This window comes from Perca flavescens, chromosome 20 (genome assembly GCF_004354835.1).
Source record: "Perca flavescens isolate YP-PL-M2 chromosome 20, PFLA_1.0, whole genome shotgun sequence".
Taxonomy (NCBI): domain Eukaryota; kingdom Metazoa; phylum Chordata; class Actinopteri; order Perciformes; family Percidae; genus Perca; species Perca flavescens.
In genome coordinates this window covers 32,744,004-32,758,179 of record NC_041350.1, presented here as the reverse complement: position 1 = coordinate 32,758,179, position 14,176 = coordinate 32,744,004, and the positions used below count along the sequence as shown (strand labels likewise).

The following is a 14,176-nucleotide window of genomic DNA, read 5'->3' as shown; positions in this document are numbered from 1 at the left end:
GAGGTGGAAATTCATCCATAAAGTCTTCCGCAGTGGCAAGAGAGTGGAGGTATAATCGTGACAATTGTCAACTAGAGCATTGCCAGCCTTAGGAGTAACGTTGCTAGCATCTGGATTTAGCTTCAGCCTGGCGCTCTCTTGGCCTCTTTTCCTGTCGCATTGGTTTGAAATTGCTCAATAATACGTCTTACGAGTGCTGTAGTATTTCTGAAAAAAAAAAAAATTTAGTGCTTGGCGAGATAAATTTAGTTTTACCGTTTCCAAAACTTTTCTTTGCAGAGCTCGGTAGAAAGCGTCTACTCACTCGGCCATCTTGGCACGCCCCCCAACTCGGGCTGGATTTTGATAACCGAGTTCCCCAGTTGGTGACGTGTTGTTGACAACTGACGTTTGATGTAGGCGACTTTGGTTCACTGAACATATTTTAATGACAATAAACTGTTTATTGTGGACAAATGCCTCTGCCAATAACACAGACATAATATGTTTCAAATTATTCATAAATAGGCCTATGTATAAAAAAACAACACATTATCCGTGTCTTTTCCCGTTCATGTCCTGCAGATAATGCAAACAAACACTTGGGCGATGTGCTGTTTGGATGCTCGTATAAGAAAACAGCAGCAAATCTTTTGTTATTGTGGCCTCCATGTTTTCACACACCTGATGCTCTAGGCTAGGGCCAACCGTTGGTGGCAGTCATGCAAAAAGTTGTTATGCCAAACGGCAATATAACAGAAGAACACGCATCCCGACCATGTGAACGGTACCAGTCGGAAAAACAACGTAACCACGGGGGCGGTCCCTGTTATTCCGAAGTGGCATGAACGCGCCATCTGCACGTAGGCTACTTCCACAATGCGTATTTATGACTCAACCAGCTCCTTCTTGTCGGTTAGTGGCTGCAGTGGCGGTTCTAGACAAATTTCACTAGGGGGGCCAAGGAGGGGCCAGCGTTTAACCAGGGGGGCACATTAAAAAATGCCAACAAATGATATTTAAAGATTATACGCTTTATTTTACTTTAAAATCATATAAACATTTATTTTGCACAATAATGAGTGCAGGTGCAAGAGAGGTAGGGCAATACAAAGTTAAACATATCTACATGCATATCAACATGTAGAGTCCATCATGACAGAATACTCAGGATACCATGGATGAAGATTAGACCAGTTTGGCCTGAAGCTCCGTCTTCTGTCCCCCTTCATCAAAATGGTTGGGAATATATTCAAGTTGGGCTGTACTGGTACATCATTCTTGGACTTGCTGCCATCTGTAGAAAGATGTACAGTAAACATAGGGCACAACTACAACATGTATTTACTTACATTGGTATGCATGAGTTTAGACACCCATGCTAAAGTTGACTAAAAAGAGGAATAAAAAAAAACATTTTTTGGAAATTGATCTTAATGCCTTAAATTTAATAATTATTAAATAATAATTAAAATAATAGATTAAAATAGCCCCACCCACATCATCACATACCCTTCACCATACCTAGAGATTGGCATGGTTTTATTAGCATTGATATAGATTGAATTTAATTTAGCTATTAAGATAACTGAAATAAAACCATGCCAATCTCTAGGTATGGTGAAGGGTATGTAATGATGTGGGGGTATGGTGAAGGGTATGTGATGATGTGGGGGTATGGTGAAGGGTATGTGATGATGTGGGGGTATGGTGAAGGGTATGTGATGATGTGGGGGGGCTATTTTAATTCCAAAGGCCAAGGGAACTTTATCAGGATGCATAGTATCCTGGATCCATGAAATAACTGGCCTTTAAAAATAAAAATCTGCCTGCCTCTATGGGAATTTAACATAAGGGTGTACTTACTTATGCCCCCTGTATTTTAAGGAAGAACATTTATTTATTTACGATACATTATTCATTCACAAAGAAAATTGGTGTCCTTAAAGGTTGGATTTTTCCTAATTTTTTTAACTAAGGCATTAAGATCAATTTCCAAAAGATGATTTTTTAATTCCTCTTTTTAGTCAACTTTAGCATGGGTTTCTAAACCTATGCATGTATATCTGCATGTATTTCATAATGTAGGCCAAGTATTTACTTAAAAGAAAGAAACAGAGCCACATTGACACAAAAAAAGAATTTACAGCAGAAAGCCGCATTTTAAGGACACCCAACAGGCCTACGATTAAATTGTAATTGCACTGCTTTGCAAATAGTGAGAACCTTTTTCATCAAAAACCCGTTGGTGCAGTACTTGATCCACATGGATCCACTTGCTGTCCCTCTGGCTGTTCCTCTCTCTGTCCCTGCATGTTTTCTTCCTCCTCACCCTCTTCTTTATCCTCCTCACCCTCTGGAATCTCCCTCTCTGTGTCAGAGCCCTCCCTTTCATCACATGCCCTCTCTCCAACCTCCCCAGACTCCTCTGGCTCTCCCTCTTCCTGCTCATCAACACCTTCATTTGTTTTTCTCACTTTTTGTTTACTGGGGCAAAAAAAAGGACGCTATATTCCTTCCTCGTTTCATGATAACTATTAGAAGAAAAAAACGTAGGGGCAAGCATTACATTTGGTTGCCTAACCATCCCTCCCTACTTAACACGGGCATAAAACCTGTTGATTACTTTATTCAAATGTATTAATTATCGCAATGCAACAGCCAAGACGGATGAAGTTACGTGGTTTACATCACAGCATTGTGTAGACCTAGCAACGATACTGACATTTGGATATTCGCTTCTGCTTCGATGAGTTTGTTTAGATATGATTAAGTTTGAGGAACAAAAGGAACACGGTTATGAGCAACAACAACAAGTCACTTACGAGATGAAATTGTTTTGCTTACCTTCGACTCATGCATCTCATGAAATTGGAGCTCCTCTCTCCAAGACTGTCCAAGTGTCTCATTCAACGAGCAGCACCACATGTGGGCGTGGAAGGCAGGCTCATTGAGAGGCTACAATGTTTGTGTGCGGCGCTCTAATCTACCCGTGTAGAACGTTGCATCGCACATTAGTTCCGCTTTTGGCGCTCGCGTGTAAAATCATAATAAATCAATAATCTTTTTATTTGGTCAGCACAGGGGGGGCACAGGGGTGGCCAGGGACATTTCCAGGGAGGCACGGGCCTCCCTAGGCCTCCGTGTAGAACCGCCACTGAGTGGCTGGAACACTGTTTGTTATGGTTCGTGGGGCAGGTTGGTGCAGTTTGTTTTTGTTGGCGTTTGTGGAGCCTGGGCTGTCTTCGGAGACCGCAGGTTTTTTTACAGTGAAGGTTAATGTTTAATTTTGCACTGTCACTGTCTAAATAAAATTACATTCCATATTACTGCACTCTGTGTGCCGACAATGCTTGAAATAGTTGAAATATTTAATGGCCTACTGGTATGGTATATCTATCCTAAAGATTTCCAGGATTACAGCACAAGTAGACACATTAGCTTCTTGTGCCATATAACCACCGTTGTGTGACTTTTTCATATTAAATTCAGCTATTGAGGTAAAATGCCTTGGTATATTATTCTTTAAAGAGAAATTATGAATGAGGTGTTATTATGAATGTGTGTGTGTGTGTGTGTGTGTGTGTGTGTGTAATTGAATTGACATGATGTCACTGGCACAGATACCCACCGTACATGCTAGCCTCGTGAGACCGTCCTGATCTCGCGAGCTCCAGTTTTCCACTCGCAGATCAAATGCGATGCAATCCTTCTGGCGGAGTCAGGTTACGTACATGCTACCAGAAGAGGCAAAATCAATAGGCCTACTGTAATTTTTTTTTTTTCCCGTTGCAATGTTGATTAATTAATTAAATAGGCATATATATCATCTATTTCTATTCTATCTCCCTTGGAGCTGACTTGAGAGAAAAGCCTGCGACAGAAGTCACCCATAGATGTATTATATTAAAGCGACCCCACAGAGGAGCCGCAAATAATACACGTTTCCTAGGAATGCCATGGACGTATTAAAGAGAATTCAGGATGGCGAAGACATGACCCGCACTACTGTGTCTCTGAATGGCTTAGTACTCGTTTCCTTCTTTGGTTTGATTGGTTAGGTTTAGGCATGAGGAGTGAGATTGGTCAGCGTTAGGCTAAGAATACCAGGGTAAGCTAATGAGAGGCAGAGTAAGGCAAAGTAGGGCGGGACATGCCTTCGCTATCCTAGGAAACTCGAATTCGCCTGCACGAGCATACTCTTGGGTCGAAGTGTAGTTTTAAATCATAATATTATCATAAAAAGCGAAAATCAAGAGGGACATAACGTTACATTATTAAATTAACGCACACACCCGGACTGCATTGATGGGAAACATAAAGGTAGGCTAATCTCTCTATATAACGTTGTCAGAGTTTCGTGCTAGTTCGATAGGACATCTGATTTAACGTTAGTAACTTTGCCTTCATCTCTTTAAACTACGTTAACCAGAATGCTTCGCTCTGACGTCGAACACCAGCAAAGAGAAACAGAACAGGACAACGCGCGTGGACCCTAAAAAGGTAGCTTGTTGTTTTTTTTTGACAGTAACGATTCTGTGTGAACCTGTCTGTGGCAGTCTGACTGTTTGGTATAACGTTAATTTTGTCGACATCACACAAAACACACGTCACAAAAACGCAGCTAGTCTGTGCATAACACAAGTAACGTTAGACAAGTGGTATGTAACGTTAGGTAACAGCCTAACGTGTTCTTTTACAAATTACCTTAACTTGAGACCCCTTCAAACTCTAACGTTAACCTTAACCCTAGAGATAGGTGGATGATACCGAAGCTAGTTCCACTCCTATGAAGCATGTTTCTCAATCCCAATAATGCAAAGAACGGACTTATGATCTTGGGGGGGGGGCATTATTGCCAGTTGTTCTTGGAAGAATGAACTCGCAAGGTCACGAGAACACAGAACGCTGTTGACAGTTTGAGACGATGCGAGTATAGCGCAATACCGCCAGCACAGAGGCCGCATGCAGTGCTCCAAAATTACGGCTAGAAAGCAGAAATGAAGACCGCAGCAATACAACCACTTTATAAACAGTTTGAAGCTCCAGACAAAAAACCACAAACTAATTATTGAGCTTTGAATTTTGTTTTGTTTATGACCAATGTTTGTTTACTTTATAAGATACTGCATACTGCATGATTTAGCTCCAACACCCTTAAACTATTTATTCAAACCGCTCATGGTCTCAAGTCTCTTGAAGACAGCTGCTCCCTCCCTCGCCACTGGCTGCTGTTCTAACATTCTAAATATTCTGTTTTGTGGCGTGAGGTTTTGGTCCTGATGCACCGGAGCCTCAAAACAATAAAAACAACAATGCACATACAAAAAGTTCCACTATAAAAAAAGTGTAAAAAGTGCTGTGTAACATTACAACATTGTAATCAAATATATAAAATAAAGGTCCCATGACATGGTGCTCTTTGGATGCTTTTATATAGACCTTAGTGGTCCCCTAATACTGTATCTGAAGTCTCTTTTATATAGGCCTTAGTGATCCCCCAATACTGTATCTGAAGTATCTTTTATATAGGCCTTAGTGGTCCCCAATACTAGGGCTGGGTGATATGGAGAAAATCACATATCACGATATTTTTGACCAAATACCTTGATATCGATACCGCAACGATATTGTAGTGTTGACTATTGGTGCTTTCACAAAATATTTACACAATGAGATTTGTGATAAATAATCATCAGTAATGTGGATATAATGACTAAGTGGGTAAAGGCAAATAATAGAACAGTTACAACAGTCTGGTAAGTTCAGAAAATGACATCACTTTACTGTAATGCAGCCTTTAAAACCAGGAAAAGACAACACTTATGCCATATTACAATATTAAAATATCCAAAATCTAAGACGATATCTAGTCTTATATCACGATATCGATATAATATCGATATATTGCCCAGCTCTACCCAATACTGTATCTGAAGTCTCTTTTATATAGGCCTTAGTGGTCCCCCAATACTGTATCTGAAGTCTCTTTTATATATGCCTTAGTGGTTCCCCAATACTGTATCTGAAGGCTCTTTTATATAGGCCTTAGTGGTCCCCTAATACTGTATCTGAAGTCTCTTTTATATAGACCTTAGTGGTCCCCCAATACTGTATCTGAAGTCTCTTTTATATAGGCCTTAATGGTCCCCTAATACTGTATCTGAAGGCTCTTTTATATAGGCCTTAGTGGTCCCCTAATACTGTATCTGAAGTAGGGCTGGGCGATATATCGATATAAAAAATATATCGATATATTTTTAAATGAGATATGGAATTAGACCATATCGCATATATCGATATAGTTCAAATGTGATCCTTACTCCCATAGATATATACACAGATGTCGCCTTGAGGTTCTAAACATACGTCAAAACCGCCGCCATCTTGGAACAGGGGTCCCCCTAATTCCGATCAACGCTAAAGATGCCGGACTTTTGTACTGCTTAATTATGTTCGATAGAGGAAATGAAAAGAACAAACAGCAATGAATAACATTTAACAGGTGACAATGTGTTTTATGATTATGTATGCCGCCTTGACCAGCAATCTGAGCTCCGGCGGCAGCGGGGGCGGAGAGCTCCGTGGCGGCCGCAGCGTCTCTTCCCCGGAAAAACACAGCTTTGCCTCGCTGCTGCGCGGGGTCCCGCTGATCCAAATCGGACCAGCCAAAGACAGAGTGGTGATCGGTAGGATCTTACACGTAGTCCAGGACGACCTGTATGTCGATATCGGCGGAAAGTTCCACTAAGTTTGCCGGGCGGCAGGCGGACGGAGAGAAGCTACAGCGGGGCAGCAGAGACCGTCTGCGGCTGCAGGATCTGGAGCTCAGTGCCCGTTAAAATGACACGAACGCATAAATACATACAGAAATAAATAGTGGAGGAATGAGCCTGGACATTTCAGTCTGTTTTAAACTTCACCTTGAAGCAGAAACTCTTAGTTCAGAAGGGTGAAGTTTACGTTTGGACTCAGATCTGTGAACCGATCATAATAAATATTCTTTGTATTAACACATTAATTAGTTTCTTTGTTTTGTAGTCGATAGTTCATCTTTTAGTTTACTTAAGTGGAAGCAGTATCAAGTGGAAGAATGGGACTATAAACCTAGGCTTACAGGCATGAGGCATTACATTTTGAACAAAGTAGATTATATTAATATCAAAAGCTTAATTGACCTTTGGAACGAATCACAAATATGGAGCTTTGATTTCAAAAAAGGTACTCCTGTTATACAGTATTTAGGTTTACATTTTATTATTTGAACAGCTGAGCATTTAATCATGAACCAGGTGAAGAAACCGGTTTATTATTTATTTGATTTTGCAACTGTTTCTATGAAACTACTTGTGACATGTCATATTTGATTTTGGCTTTGACTGAACATTTGCTCTCACTTTGCGGAAAAAAATATCGGGATATATATCGTATATCGATATTCAGCCAAAATATATCGGGATATGACTTTTGGTCCATATCGCCCAGCCCTAATCTGAAGTCTCTTTTATATAGGCCTTAGTGGTCCCCTAATACTGTATCTGAAGGCTCTTTTATATAGGCCTTAGTGGTCCCCTAATACTGTATCTGAAGTCTCTTTTATATAGGCCTTAGTGGTCCCCTAATACTGTATCTGAAGTCTCTTTTATATAGACCTTAGTGGTCCTCTAATACTGTATCTGAAGTCTCTTTTATATAGGCCTTAGTGGTCCCCCAATACTGTATCTGAAGTCTCTTTTATATAGGCCTTAATGGTCCCCCAATACTGTATCTGAAGTCTCTTTCCCGAAATTCTGCCTTGGTGCGGAATTATAGCCACTAGAGCCAGTCCCACAATGAGCTTTCCTTAGTATGAGCCATTTCTGTGTCTGTAGTAGAGTTTGGATCGGGCTGAATTTTTCTGTCCAAGCCTGGCCCGCGTCCAACAGAGCCGTGACTGAACCCGGCCCAAGCCCGGTAGGCATTAAGAAATTTGTGTCCGAGCCCGACCTGAGCCCGACACCGTTAAAATCAAATTTATTCTCATACTAATGACACGTAGGCTACGTTTTTGTGTGGAAAGCTCGCCTTTATTAAGCAACTATAGGAAGGCATTCGGAAATGTCAACAGATGAGCGCATCAGCGCACACGGGGCAACAAGCGCACGTTAAGCTGTTAAAATGTTCAATGTGTTAACCTTTCCTGCTTGCTTCGTTGCTGACCGTGATCAGAAAACCAGGGGAGACTCGTTACCTCCAGGGCCGATGTTATAAAATGAATAACGTCGGGGTTAAAATCGGGGTTTCTGGTGAGCAAATGAATGAGCTTGGCTTTCAGTCTGGAGTTTATTTCGGACACCGCACACACTGTGTACAAAACTTAAACTTATTCCACCAACTCTGCTTTGGTTGCATACAACACGTCTGCTTCCTCTTTCTCTATCTCTCTTCTGCCCACTTTATACACACACACACACACACCCACACGCACTGAGCTCTCTTAAAGCCCATGTTGCAGGTTAACCACCACTGTTGATTAATAGGTACATATAGCACTCAATATATGTATATCATTGTTGAAAATGTCTCAAAATAGTGTTAAAGGCTAGTTTTTGTCGTTTTTGGTATCAGTGTTTTTTTTTTTAACGCAATTCGGTGATGATGTCACGTTGGGGAGACGTGTATCAGCCTAGTACTTGAACTATGGTGACTGAGTGGGATGAGGAAGAGGTGTTTTTACTGTCAGTGAATAGCACCAAGTGAAAGTCAATGTTTTATTTATATCTAGTGACAGTGATCATGTTGTTAGTTCAGATAAGTACCGGTAAACTTATCTAGATCTAGAAAATACAAGGCATCATGGTCCGTGTACTTGGCGCCCAACGGATTTTCGTTTTGAAAGGAAAAAAACAAAAACGAAAAACGGCCAGTTTCCCAATTACCATTAGTAAATAGGAAAACAAAAAACGGAAAACAACCCATTATTCGTTTTTTGTTTTGATATTAAAAAACGAAAAACTATCTCGTTATCCGATTGTCTTTGATGTGTTTGTAGATGGAACTCGGAAATTAAATTGTGTGTATAAATCTTATTCCTCATTCATTTTTTTCGTGACCCGGAAACGATCGTAAGTAGTAAGCGGCTGCATACCCGGAAATCATTTGGACATCAATGAGACCATGGACAGTTAGAATGATACGGACGTAAAAATGTTTTTAGACGAATATGCTAGTTTTATATTAGAAAACCGAAAGAATGGGATGTCTTGTGGGGATATAGCAGCTGCGTTGGGTTCACATTTTGGAACGATACAGGGGTTTTCTGAGAGGAGTGTGCGGAGGTGGTGTGCTCAGCAGGGACTTGTGGCGAAACACAAGTTGATTTTTATTATGAAGTGGTCACAGGAGATTAGCGCTGACCGCTCTCATTCATCAAAAATGAGTCTACACAACAAGATAACCATCATAGTCTAATAATAATAATAATAATAATGAAGCGAAAACATTTTCAAAACTTCTCATTTTCACATAAAAGGTCTCTAACGTTGTTTTGCGCCACTGTTTTGGCAATGTAGGCTATCTGTCAAACAAACTAAAATCGAAACCATGATATGGCACGAGAAAAAATGAATGAGGAATAAGATTTATACACACAATTTAATTTCCGAGTTCCATTTACAAACACATCAAAGACAATCGGATAACGAGATAGTTTTTCGTTTTCCGTTTTTTAATATCAAAACAAAAAACAAACAATGGGTTGTTTTCCGTTTTTTGTTTTCCTATTTACTAATGGTAATTGGGAAACTGGCCGTTTTTCGTATTTGTTTTTTTCCTTTCAAAACGAAAATCCGTTGGCCGCCAAGTACACGGACCCATCATGCTAGCTATGGGCTAACTTGCCAGTCCCACCTGTGATATCCCCCGACGGTTGTAAACACATATTGATTATATATCTCACGTTTTGACCAACTGCCACTTTGCTCGTTTGAAAGCCATGATGACTCTCTATGAGGTCATAAGGAGTAAAGTTACCTCCCCTTTCTCTGCTTTGCCCGCCCAGAGAATTGTGCCCACCCATGAGAGAGAGTCATCATGAGGAGCAAGATTCTAGATCGGCCCATCTGAGCTTTCATTTTCTCAAAGGCAGAGCAGGATACCCAGGGCTCGGTTTACACCTATCGCTATTTCTAGCCACTGGGGGACCATAGGCAGGCTGGGGGAACACATATTAATGTTAAAAAAACCTCAGTGACTTTTTCATATTCATAGGACCTTTTTAAAAGAAATACAAACAAAATTGTGAAGTTTCTCTTAAAATGCATACATATATGCCTATATACAGTAGGGTTGCTTGATTATCTAAAATCACAATTACTGAAATTACGATTCCTCATTGACTTTTGGAAAGATGTTGCATTTATTGAACTTAAACAGTGAAAACACCTTGAACTGGTTAATTTCCCTTTTAAAGTGCTCATATTATGCTCATTTTCAAGTTAAAAATTATATTTAGAGGTTGTACCAGAATAGGTTTATGTGGTTTAATTTTCAAAAAACACTATATTTTTGCTGTACTATACATTGCACTGTAGCTCCTCTTTTTACCCTGTGTGTTGAGCTCTCTGTTGTAGCTACAGAGTGAGGCAACTTAAAAAGTGACGCATTTGTAACGAAAAGTAAAGGCCGGACTACAATAGAGCTGTTGGGAGCAGTTTGTGAATAGTGTTTTCTCTGGACGATGGAAAGTCCCTTTGGGGGGGACTTTGGGCTTTTTCACTTTGTAAACCTATAACATGCACAAAAAGATATATAACACAATAAAATAAAGGGGAAAAAGCCAAAAAGCTTAATATAACCACTTTAATACTTTTCCCGTTTAACTTTTTGAATGCTCCTTAAAATAAATAATATTAAAAAATACATTCAAATGTTGGCTGAGTAAGTTTAGCCTTCAGGAGTGCGAAAGTGTGCTTGTCATTCAGAACACAAGACAAAATAAGCCATTCTCCCTTTACATGATGAGCAAAATAATTGTTTTTCTCAATTACATTGCTTTTGTGATCGTTAAGAGCTGAAATAAAATTGCACAGTCCTGATATACAGACAAGCAAAGACAACTTAAGATATAAATAGAAAAGTGTGGAGATTGCAGATGGAAAAAAAAATACATTAAGTGAGAACTGTGTAAACATTGCAAGATATTTTTTTAGGATTTTGAGGTATCTGTCCTGTTTCTAAGTACACAGATGGGCACAGTGCAAATGGTCAGTGCAAGAATCAGACCTACTCTATCTGTCAAGTGTCTTGAGTTAACTCTTGTCATGATTTGATACTATAAATAAAATTGAATTGAATCCACAGATGATTGGCAGTCTTCATGTTTTTTTTATTCCATTGGACGTCCTTTTCCTGTGACAGCAGCAGCCGTGCTTGTACATTGCTGTATTTCACCCAGCAGGTATGGAAGTTGTCTGTTATTAGTCAATATTTTCTCAAATCTTTTGGGTGTTTGTAATGTGTGGGTTGTATATGTCTGTTGTCTTGGTACAGTTGGCAGGTAGTTAAAAAGTGAACCTCTGTATCCACCAACAATAACACGCAGCCAACATACGTCATAAGCAAAAAAACAGCAACAACACGAACGCCAATATATACACATCATGCAAATAGACAAGTGCAGTGCACTGTCAACACTTATAAGTACGCTGAAGCGACTTCACACCAGAGTCATGACAGCACAGATATTTTCTAAATTAAATTACAACTCATCTAAATAGCAACTGTAATAATATTGCAAAGCTTTATATAAACAAAACCTTGTGCGTAATACACGCGGACACACACACAATTACACAAGTGTGCAGCAAGGCGCACATCACCAGGTTTACAACTTAAAACCACTAGAGACAAAAAACTCTATTAATTACTTTTTTTCTGTGCATATCATCTCTCGGGAAATCAATTCCTCTAACCTGATATGGTCCTCTCTCTGTCAAAATGTCTATTAGTTCTTGGGTTATTGTAGTTGGCTGTTTGCTGGGATCTTTCATATCCTCCTTACCTTGTCCGTTTACAAGTAGCAACACAAATGTTATATGTTCAGCGGCCACTGTTGCTCCCAGTAGCACTTGTGGCAGGGGCGCAACTACCCAGTGTCAGAGGGGTATGCAGCAACAATTTTGGCGCCCCCCCGCCTCCCTTCATGCATCTATGCATGATTCCATGGTAAACCAGAGTTATTGCATTAGTTATGTTTTCCAGATTCTTGTCATTTATTGTACATGCTACCCTATATTTTCAGCACTTTAAATCCTACCTGTTGCCTTTCACCATACACTTATTTAACTTCTGTAGCATCCCTTGACATGTCATCTCCTTTTCCCTCTTTGTTTTTCTATTTTTAGCCCCCGACAGCTGTTTTGCTTTATCCATCTTTTTCCATAGACGACAACTCACTACTCGTACCTGCTTTTTTTTTTTTTTTTTTTTTTTTACCTTATATCGCTTTGGTGCTGCACCCCTATGCGCCGCATATAGCGCTTACCCACCTTTTGCGCCACTGATGGCTACACCTGTCTCCGGGGCTCTGGAAATAAGGCATGGACCCGTCGGCCTCGGGTCGGGTTCTGACAGATATTTAGAAATTATGGTCAGGGTCAGGTTGGGCTCGGTCACATCAGCACGATAAGGAATTTGTTGTAAAATTTTGTGTGTGTGTGTGTGTGTGTGTGTGTGTGTGTGTGGTAAGTGGGCAGAAGAGAGATAGAAAAAGAGGAAGCGGACGTGTTGTAGATGCAACCGGAGCAGAGTTAGTGGTTATTCATTTTATAACGTCGGCCCTGCAGGTAACGAGTCTCCCCTGGTTTTCTGATCACGGTCGGAAACAAAGCAATCAGGAGAGGTTAACACATTGAACATTTTAACAGCTTATTAACGTGCGCTTGTTGCCCCGTATGTGCTGATGCGCTCATCTGTTGACATTTCCGAATGCCTTCCTACAGTTGCTTAATAAAAAAGGGCTTTCCACACAAACAAACGTAGCCTACATGTGTCATTAGTATGAGAGGAAAAAAGATGAGATTTTAACTGTGTCGGGCTTGGACATACATTTCTTAATGCCTGTCGGGCTCGGGCCGGGTCCGGACACGGCTCTGTCAGACGTGGGCCAGGCTCGGACAGAAAAATTTGGCCTGATCCGGACTGCCGGAAATGTCAGAGTGCGGTGCCGCTGTGGTCTCCGTGGTAACGCAGCTAAAAAAAATGGAGGCAAAGTTTATCAAACATGGAGCATGTGTTTAGTTGAGAAATTAGTTAAAAACAAATGGCGCTGGGCATGAATAGAGGACAAGAGGAAAAGGTTGGAGACGGGAAGCTGTTTAGCACTTGGTGCCTCAAATTGAGGGAGCCAGATGCTTGCTTCTGCAGCGCATGTTGAAGGAAAATACTGGATGGCAGCAGCGGTAAGAAAGTGCTTGCTAGTCATTAGATGCTAATCACAAAGTTTCGGTCCGTGCACTCTGTCATACGAGTACGTTACCGGCAACGACCGCTACCCTTTGCGACTGTGCCTTTACTGACTGACTGTGATACAAACAGTATGTGTGTGCACGTTCATAGCGGAACATGATTTGTAAAAGCTATCTGAAGCCCAAACTACCTTGACAAAGCTGTCTGTTTGGAATACGCATGGCAGTTATATAAACATAATGGACTTGTCCCAGAGTTTAGACGTCTAGCTATATGAAAAGATAAACAATGCGACGTTTTTAATAAATGTAAATAAAGCAGCTAATATCAACATGGACAAAATCATCAATGTACTAATTTGCTTTTTTGATGATGACATGGCCAAAGTAGTAAAGTTTAGTTTTCACAATGATTCATTGTAGGATTATGATATTATTGCAATATGTAAATACACATTGACTCTTTATTTAACATATGGTTGGAAGAAGTAAAAATTGATCCAAAACGTTTTAGTTTTTAAAAATTATGATTTTTATTATTGTGTAATGTCAGAAGGACTGTTTTGCCAGTCAAATTAACTTTAATGAGTGCATATTGAAATATTACACTGTTGGTTGGCAAAGAAATCATCTCAAAATGCATCAGATTGATGCTTTAAAACATGGAATATTTAAAATTTTCTTCTGGGGGAGCATGCCAGCTAAACGGTGAAGTGTGTCTGTATTTCACTGTAGAGCAGGGATCTTCAACA

The 14,176-nt window shown here is 40.2% G+C and overlaps 1 protein-coding gene and 1 long non-coding RNA gene across 3 annotated transcripts in view; one reads left to right on the top strand and one right to left on the bottom strand.

Moving 5' to 3' along the window:
• Window positions 1-992: 992 nt before the first annotated feature.
• Window positions 993-2,979, bottom strand: LOC114546464 (uncharacterized). The gene is made up of 2 exons (XR_003691057.1): window positions 2,827-2,979; window positions 993-1,276 (listed from the first exon to the last, which is right to left on the bottom strand). It is a non-coding gene; the product is annotated as an uncharacterized LOC114546464 (long non-coding RNA).
• A 685-nt stretch (window positions 2,980-3,664) lies between these two features.
• adck1 (aarF domain containing kinase 1) overlaps window positions 3,665-14,176 on the top strand; it is a 178,379-nt gene continuing 167,867 nt past the window's right edge. The window contains exons 1-3 of one of the 2 annotated variants that reach the window (XM_028565224.1): window positions 3,665-4,302; window positions 4,412-4,482; window positions 11,320-11,416. The gene's annotated coding sequence lies outside the window, so the exon portion shown is untranslated. The remainder of the gene's footprint in view (window positions 4,303-4,411; window positions 4,483-11,319; window positions 11,417-14,176) is intronic. The other variant, XM_028565223.1, reaches the window with a different exon arrangement.